The 9,590-nt window shown below is 43.5% G+C and overlaps 1 long non-coding RNA gene across 1 annotated transcript; it reads left to right on the top strand.

Moving 5' to 3' along the window:
* The first annotated feature begins 3,390 nt into the window (after window positions 1–3,390).
* LOC120991498 lies at window positions 3,391–4,211 on the top strand. Its single transcript, XR_005776691.1, has 4 exons — window positions 3,391–3,402; window positions 3,795–3,809; window positions 3,898–3,981; window positions 4,180–4,211. It is a non-coding gene; the product is annotated as an uncharacterized LOC120991498 (long non-coding RNA).
* The last annotated feature ends 5,379 nt before the right edge of the window (window positions 4,212–9,590 follow it).

Genomic DNA, 9,590 nt, shown 5'->3' with positions numbered 1-9,590 from the left:
ACACAGTGTCAGTATGAAGTGGAGATGGAGGCAGGGAGTCCCTCCGACTCCCTTGTGCAAATGGCCTGATGCATGCTCAGTTGCTTGCGTAGTGACAGTCAAATTGTGACAATTGTGACAAAGGGATGACTACTGGCTCTCCACCATGTTAGACCCTTGCTACCGGTCCAAAATAGGGGCCTTTTTTCCACCCGCTGAGAGGGAGGATGAACTGAACTACTATCGAGACATCGTATGTAGTCAATTGGCTGCTGTCTATGAGCACTATTGCTCATCCTCACGATGGTCTGACCGGGGGGCCCTCTGCATTCACGTTCCAATGCTATGGCTGCTGGAGGGGGTTGGGAAGCAGGAGCAGTACCAGCTTCATCATCAGCAAATTAAGTCTAGAGTATCCGATGAGCACTTTTCTTTGCCCGCCTAGTGAAGAAACCACCTACCAGCAGCAAGACATGGAGCAGACCCTGAAACAGCAGGTGGTGGCATACGTGGACTGCACCCTGCCATCACACATAGAAGATCACCTGGAATACTGGGCAGTCAAACTTTATTTGTGGCCGCAACTGGCCGAGTTTGCCCTGGACAAGCTTTCCTGCCTGGCCAGTAGTGTGGCATCAGAGCAGGTGTTTAATGCGCCTGGGGGCATAGTTACCCCAAAGAGAACACCTTTCCACCCAAAGAAACTGACCTTTTTGAAGATGAATCAGGCGTGGATCAGGCAGGATTTCCACACTCCAGTACCTGATGCATCAGACTAGATCATTCTGAATTGCCAGACCCAAACTTTGCCAACAGAGACCTGTTTCTTCTGGACACCTGCTTCAGCCACTATTCGGATTTTGCCACCCGCCTGATGCCACACACCTGCTGCCATGTGATCCTAATGCCACCCACCATCTTGTGCTGTTACTGCCACTGCTTTTGACCCCCACATCACCACTCTGTGACTGGGCCACTATGTTGACTCCTCATGCTGTTGTCACCTCACAACTCTGTCACTGGACCACTGTGTTGACTCCTCATGCTGTCGCCACCCTCACCAATCTGTGAATGGGCCACTGTGTTGACTTCTAATGCTGTTGCCACCTCACAATTTATTTTACCCTACTTCTAATCTGTCAGAAGGACATTAAAATGAAACACAACGCATCCTGTCTTTGGAGCAGCCATAAGGTCTGTATCACATGGTCCCTATTTTGTATCAGGATTGGATCATGATTTGGAAACAAAAACCAGGAGTTGGTAAGAAAAAAAAGAAGACATGGAAATATTCCATTAACGTGTCATCTCTGTTTTGGATCCACTCCTATTTTTTTATTTTTTTGCCTTAGCAATACTGATGGATTACTGGACAAATGCTGAACATGTGAAGGAGGATGTTCAAAAGAGAGGACCGGTTTTTGGGGGTTGTTCTTATGGCAGATGAGAAGTAGGGCAACATAACCAGTGATGTCAACACAAACTTACTCTCCACCCTCTCCACTCTGTCAGGGGGTCTCTACATGTCTCAGAGTGTAACAGAACAGGTTCTGTAGAAATCTATTTGGAATCAGCTGACAACGGTGTAAAATGAGTGCGCTCTTTCACTCTATAGTAGAATCTTGGGCCATAGCACAGTTCTTTATACCTGGCGCTAACATCGACCTGTAAGGCTGAGTTCACAGTTGAGTTATTTGGTCAGTTTTGGCCCCGTAACTGACCAAATAAGTGAAGTGTGAAGGGATTCTAAGAGTGACGCCTGTCATCTGTGTGTCATACTAACTCACAGTACTGTTTCACTAGCACAGCGGACTCCCTATGTATGTTTCTCCAGTGCACAGTGTTCTACACTACTATACAGGCTCTCATCAACCAGGAAATAGCTGTTTTTTAACCCGATTCATCATGAATAAATTCGGATTGAATGAAATCTTTTTGGGAAATTCGGTAAACCGTCTGAATTCAATTTTTGAGAAATTCGCTCATCTGTAGTGATATTGTTTAAAAAAACAAAATCTGATAAAATTTAAATTTATTGTAACGGTCGAGCTATTCTTTGGTGGAATATACAGGTGGTACAGGTTTTGTTACCCATGTCTAACATGTATATTCTGTAAATAAAGCCATTAGATGTATTATCTGTGACTTATATTTCAATGAAAATGTTTATTTTTCTTAATTTACTTTAACATATTATGTTCCACAGCATTATTTGCATATGATGATGGCATAATTACATTTTCCACCAAGGCAATGGCTTATGTGCTCCAGAGCCTAATTTACATATTCATGTGATGATGTCACAATTACATTTTCCACCAATCCGATGGCTTATGCGTTCCTCATTTGCATATTCCGGTGAGATCATACAGTGATGTCATAAAGACAGTGTTCCTTAACCAGTGCCTGCAGCTCTAATCTGTGCAGTGCTGTTGTCTTCTCAGTGGGACATAGTTCTGTTCTCTTGCGTCCTTAGCGATTATTTGCTACTGGAAGCGATCTTACTAAAAATGCCTGGTTCTATCCAGACCATGTGGCTTCTACTGCTGGTAACATCTGTCTTCATCGGACAATCTCTCTGTTGCATACCATGCGATTCCAGAGGGAAAATGGCTATGGATAAATTCAACACCCTTATCAAAAGCCAAGTCGATGACATTGACTCAATAGAAGCCTATGTAAAGATCAAGCGGTTTGCCAAATTCACCGAAAAAAAAGTCCTGGACTACCTTGAGGATGAAGTCGGGATACTGGGTAATTGTATTATTACCATTATTTCTGTTTTATGAAATCTCTAGATAGAGCCTAGATAGATAGATAGATATTAGATAAATAAGTAATGTAGCATTATTTTCTTTCCAGATAAATATGCTATATCTGAAATTGCGTCCGAATATAAAAAATCTGTGGACGTCATCCAGGATATAGATTTTAAGGGTAAGTACAATATTTTCTATGTAGGCTGGAATTCTACTTCTCTTATTAATAGGAATTGTCAGATGAGGGGACTGGACTCATTATTCTCCTCTTTATATATTTTAGAGATCCAGCTTCTTCACATCATTGGACTCCAATTCCAGCGACTCAAAGAAAAGCTCAAGGTTATCGTCCAGGATTCAAACCAACGTAAGTGAAATCTTTTACCTGTCTACCATTGTACTTGTGTTCTACGTGTCTGGTAGGTTGTCAGAGATGGTGTTTTCTGCTCCATTTCCTTTCCATACAGCCTAGTGACAGGAGGGAGTGATTGTAATAAAATGTCCTATAATGGGAATTGCTATTTGTGCAGTTTTCTGGGGTATTATTGCCGTGTTATAGATGGAGTCGTCATATACAGGGGATTTCTGTTCTCTAGATTGTTTTCTATTAGTAATTCTGTATTCCTTCATTTCTCACTTTTAGGGAGGTGTCCAAATAAACAAGGTGAGTTCTTCTAGATATAACATGTGCTATAATATGACATATAAATGTATTACACAAACAGGCCTCATGTAGTAATAGTAATGGAGACACAAACTAGAGATCCCCACAGCCACCAATCACATCACTGCTGTTATCTCCTGCCCTGTACTGGACACATGAAAGCCAGCATCTGATTCGTTGTCAGGGATGTTTGCACTAGGAGCTGCTGCCCTTTATAGAGGGCCCGGACCGTACTGGGGCAGCTCAGAGATTCCTGTCAATGGAAATCTAGAAAACACAGCGATCAAGACAGAGACACTGATATCATGTAATAATGAGACCCAGAGATTAGAGGTTTCTGGGTTTGACAATGAGAACTGTCAGTAATGTCTTCTTTCTTCTCCATTTCTCAGGTGCAGACAGCTGTGGTAAGTACATTTTATACCAGATTTCAGCTTCTTGTCATTATTATTCTCTATAAGTTTGGTAGGTTATAACACAAGTGCATTTCCCCAGGATTAATGGTGCAAACCTATACCAACTGTAAGACCTGCGCCGAGGAGAAGGTTGTCTGCGCCGGGGGCCCTCCAAAAAATCAAGGTACAGTATAAGATTTCTATCATAAACCAGAGGATCTAGGATTACATTATATAATACGTCAATGGACCTCTCCCTTCAGTGTGTGTAAACTATGTGTATAGTATGTGTACTGTGCCTATTATACAAAGGTGAGCAGCACTACATAGGTGCTATACACAGCACGCACTGACTATTATATGCCATTTCCTCTTTTCACAGACTACTTGGAGAGATGCAGCTGCCTGTGCACCTCCAACAGATGTTTCGGTAAAGTAGAAGTTTCTGTTCTTATATCTACATTCATATAGTATGCCAGTAAAGTGACTAAATATTCCAGTCACTTCCAATAGTCCATAGTTCATGGCAGAGAATCAGACTTCCTGAAGCAGGAGGACATTTACATTAATATGATTCCGTCCATAAGCAGACTATAAGGGTGATTTGTGGCAGCCTGTACAGTCTATTGTCCATGTGCTGTTGACAGAGGGGTGATAGATACTAGCATATGATTATCATACTTATTATAATATTATAAAAGTGTCTTTAATGCTCGGCTTATATTTCATTTCTTTTTTCTTTTCTCAGATCTAAAAACTGGACGATCCTGCTCTCCATGTAAAGATCACAAGTCTCATCTCGCAGAGACTGTAAACTGTGGAGGTGAGGAGACAGAAGAATATAATCGGTTACTATCAGTCCCCTCTATGATGCCCATATTTACTATTAGGTCATATAGAAGGAGACGTTTTATTGAGACACCCTCTTTAAATGCAGGACAGAATATCTACACAATTACTTCTGTAATATCTTCTTTCATTTTCCTTCTTTCTAGAGATAAATATCAAAGTTCCAGAGTATGAAGAACTCATTCTGGACTGCAGCTTTGAATGGTACGCGAGGCTGGAGGACTCCTATCAGAACGTGTTCACCCTGGTAAGTGAAATGCAGATGCCCAAGAAAATAAGTGTAAAACTGGGAGATTGTTAATAAGTTTTATGACCATCATCTTAAGGCAGCGCTTCCCAAACCATTTCCTTCATCACCCAAAACATTTATCAGAAAGTCCTTTTACCCATGTTATGTCATGTCAGCAAATTATTATCAGTAATGTTATCTATTTTTGTCTTAATAATGATGACAATGAATTATAAGTAATTGTGACCTATGAGGTTCTAACAGTTCTCTATATTATCTCTCTAGCATGGTGAACATGAACCCAAAATCACCCGGGAGCCCTACCTAGTGATCAAGGGCGTAATGAAGGGGGACTCCGGCCGGTACACATGTACCACCATCCTGGACTCTGAAGTGCCAGTGAGTAAGATCACCTACAATGTGGCAGGTGAGGACATATTATTACTGGCACTATGCTGGGTGGTAATACTTAGATACATGGGATTCATATCGGTTTATAGGTGAAAATTAGGGAGAAAGGATCTAGTTCCGAAAAGCTGAACTGTCACCTACAATGTGGGGTTATTTTCTATTAGTATTTGTAAGGAAAAACCTATAAAGTGATAATTTAAGCCACTTCAGTATTTTGGAGCCACTCTTGGTTTTGACAGTGCTTCTGAGCCGCCATGATACAGACAATTCTGAAATATATATAATATTATTTCATTTAATTTAAGATACACTACAAAGTCATTATCATTCTCTTCATGGTATGAACTATTAATGTAATTGTTTTCCTCATTTAGTTATCAGTGGATCGGAACAGGCGATAGAAAAATACCATCCTCGCCCAACACTTCCTGATGTGCTTGACATCACAGCGCCTGAGTCGCCAATTCTAGAGGAGATCCATAACACCAATGCTTCCCTCACAGCAATATCTGTGGCCGGCTCCGTCACCATCATGTTGATCGCTGGCATATGGTAGGTAGTATTTATAAGATACTCTATGGAGTTAGCGTATTATTGCTGGTTAATATTTACACAGCGTAAACTTAGTCCAGGCAGTCACAAGGTGCGCCAGATTCATCACAGTGCTGAAGGCTTCATGGTAAATGTGGCGCATATTACAAGGCCAGACATGTTATAATGTAACGAGAACACATTGGAGGATCTGTGCACACATTTCATTCAGAGCTCACATGTAAATAGTGGATATTAAATAACTGATCTTCTTTTTTTAGCGTCTGCATATTCTGGAGGAGGAAAATGAAATCTAGAGAGCCTCCGGAAAAAGAGCCAGTGTAAAGGCGAACAGTCAAGCACCATCCTGAACTACTGCCACCAAAAAACAACTGAAAACTAAAAAATCCCCTTCCTTAAAAAAAAAATATAAAAAATAATCTTCTCTTCCCCCACTTCTCCTTTCCTCTTCTCTCCTTTATCCCTCTCCATAAAAATAATTAAAAAAAACCAAATATTTCCCAAAAAAACAAAAATAACCTTCCCTTCCCCATTTCTTCCCTCCCCTTCTACCCCCCAAAAAATAAAAAAAATAAAAAATCCTGACTGCAGCGTTTCTTTTGTTTTCTTCACCTTAAGGCTGGGTTCACACGAGCGTGTCCGGATTAGTTCCGGATGCGTCCCGGTGTGTTGCGGCAAACCCGCGCGAGTAGGAATGCAATTGCAGTCAGTTTTGACTGCGATTGCGTTCCGATGTTCAGTTTTTATCGCGCGTGTGCAATGTGTTTTGCACGCGCGTGATAAAAAACCGACTGTGGTACCCAGACCCGAACTTCTTCACAGAAGTTCAGGTTTGAGTTCGGTGTTGTGTAGATGTTATTATTTTCCCTTATAACATGGTTATAAGGGAAAATAATAGCATTCCGAATACAGAATGCATAGTAGGTGATCAATTGAGGGTTAAAAAATAAAAAAAATTAACTCACCTTCTCCTCTTGTTCGCGTAGTTCTCCCGGTCTTCAGTACTTTAAAAAGATGAACTATGGGCTAAAGGACCTTTGGTGACGTCAGATCACATGCTCCAATGACATGGTCCATCACCGCGGTGATGTACCATGTGATGTACCATCGCTCATCTGAACAGCCCCATTGAAATGAATGGGTCCAGATTCAGTGCGGGTGCAATGCGTTCACCTACCGCATTGCACCCGCGCAGAAATCTCGCCCGTGTGAACGCAGCCTAAGTGACCATACATGGAACAAGAGCTACAGATACTATATCATAGATAGACCAGGAGGATCGAGCATCTTTTTTATTCCTCATCAGGACTTACATACACATTAGTTAACCACCTCACGTCTCGCTAACGCCGAAAGGCGTGATTGCGGCGGCGCTGCCAAGTCACACTAACGCCGGCGTCATCTCGCGTGAGCCGAGATTTTCTGTGAACGCGCGCTCACAGGAGCGCGCTTTCACAGGATCGCGCAGTTCACAAATTCATCTGCAGCCTGCCGGCCGCGATCATTTGCTGGCAGGCTGTGGATTTTTGAAATGACCAATCAAAGAGGTATGTCAGATGCTATTTTGAAATTAGCGTCTTATATACCTGCTACCTGCTCCTCTGGTGGTCCCTTTTGCTTGGATTGACCACCAGAGGACACAGGCAGCTCTGTAAGTAGCACCAAATCACCACACTACACTTTACACATTACCCTGTCATTTATTAACCCCTTATTTAGCACCTGATCACCCATATTAGACTCTCTGATCACCCCCCTGTCCACCATCCTGTCATTGATCACCCCCCTGTAAGGGTCCCTCATCACCGCCAGGTAGTTAGCTACTTGCTAAGTAGTTAGCGTTCAGCCCACCGCAGTCAATGATTAGTCGCTGATTAGCGTCATCGCTGTCGCTAGCACTAGTACTATATAGTATCTGTAAGTGATCAAGACTGATCGCATTCAGATCTATATAAGTACATTAGGGTCACCTTAGGCTATACAAAAAACGCAGTGTTCGCCCGATCAGGCCTGATCTTGTGCGCACACTTGCGTTCAGTCCGCCCCACCGCAGTGACAGAATTTTTTTTTCTGATCACTGCAAAAACACCGTAAAATCGCTGCACCGCTATAAAGATCACTTTCTGAGCTTTCCAGAGCTTTCTGGATCTTTATTAGCGATCGCAGCTTTACTTCGCAAGCACTCCTTTTTACTAGGCAGGTTTTCTCTTTTTCCTGGGTAGTCTCAGAGGAATACCCCCTAAATTTAGTGAACCCAAAATGTCAAACAAGGGGTAGTCCGCTGAAGAGGCCTACAGGATTCTGGCCGTGATGGATGAAAGCGATGGGGACGCCTGGACCTTCTACCAGCAATGCCGTATTCCCTGGTGAAGTGGCGAGCACCAGAAGGGCAGTTCAAGCTGGTACGGTGGCACGTGCAATAACTCCCCCGTCGCAGCCACCGCGTTCACAGGCCCGTAGAACCCTTAGACTCCCAGAGGTGCTGGCAAATCCTAATTGGCACTCCCCTGCTTCCGCCGCTCATTTAGGATCGGCCCTTCAGTTTTTTGAGCTGTTCCTCACCGCAGATCTCTATGACCTAGTTGTGGCAGAAACCAACCGCTACGCCACACAGTTTATTACCGCCAATCCGGAAAGCTTCTATGCCCAGCCTTACCGGTGGAAACCAGTCACAGTTTCCGAGTTTAATTTTTTTTGTGGCTTATCCTCAGCATGGGTCTAACTAAAAAAAATGTATTGCGGTGATATTGGTCTAAAGACCCAATACATTACATGCCCATGTTCTCTGCTGCAATGTTCAGGGCACGTTTTGAGGTCATCATGTGCTTTATGCATTTCGCTGACAATAACACCCTGCTTATGACCGGCTCCACAAAATTCGGCCCCTCATAGACCATTTGTCATCCAGATTTGCAGATGCGTATACCCCTAATCAAAACATCTGCATAGACGAGTCCCTAGTACATTTTACCGGGCGCCTTGGCATAAAACAGTACATCCCCAGCAAGCGCGCCCGGTATGGGGTCAAACTGTATAAGCTCTGTGAAAGGGCCACAGGCTATACATATCGTTTTAGGGTCTATGAGGGAAAAGACTCAAAACTGGAGCCGGTCGGATGCCCTGACTACCTGGGGAGCAGTGGTAAGATTGTCTGGGACTTGGTGTCAACCTTACTCCACAAGGGGTACCACTTATACGTGGCCCTCTTTTGGCACTTACATCTAGTCGCAATTCAATGCTGTGGCACCGGGCGACCTAGTCGCCGGGGCTTACCCCAACGGCTCGTTAGTACCCGACTTGCACGGGGGGAGAGGGCTGCCTTGTGTGACCAAGAACTGCTCGCAGTGAAGTGGAGGGACAAGAGGCACGTTTACCTCCTGTCCACCATTCACGCAGACACGACTGTCCAAATTGAAAGGGCAACTGGAGTCATTGTGAAACCCCTCTCTGTCCACGACTATAACCTTCACATGGGAGGGGTGGACTTCAATGACCAGATGTTGGCTCCCTATTTAGTTTCCCGACGCACCAGACGCTGGTATAAGAAGGTGTCTGTATATTTAATTCAATTGGCTGTATATAATAGTTTTGTTCTCTACAGTAAGACTGGGAGAACAGGATCCTTCCTAAAATTTCAGGAAAAGATCATTTCGGAAATCCTGTATCCAGGAGGGTCCGTGCCCCAAGTCCCTGATGTAGTGAGCCGGCTACATGGCAGACACTTCCCGTCTGTCTATCCTGGTACCCCAACT

This window comes from Bufo bufo, chromosome 2 (assembly GCF_905171765.1).
Source record: "Bufo bufo chromosome 2, aBufBuf1.1, whole genome shotgun sequence".
Classification (NCBI taxonomy): Eukaryota; Metazoa; Chordata; class Amphibia; order Anura; family Bufonidae; genus Bufo; species Bufo bufo.
This window is presented reverse-complemented; position numbering and strand designations above follow the sequence as displayed.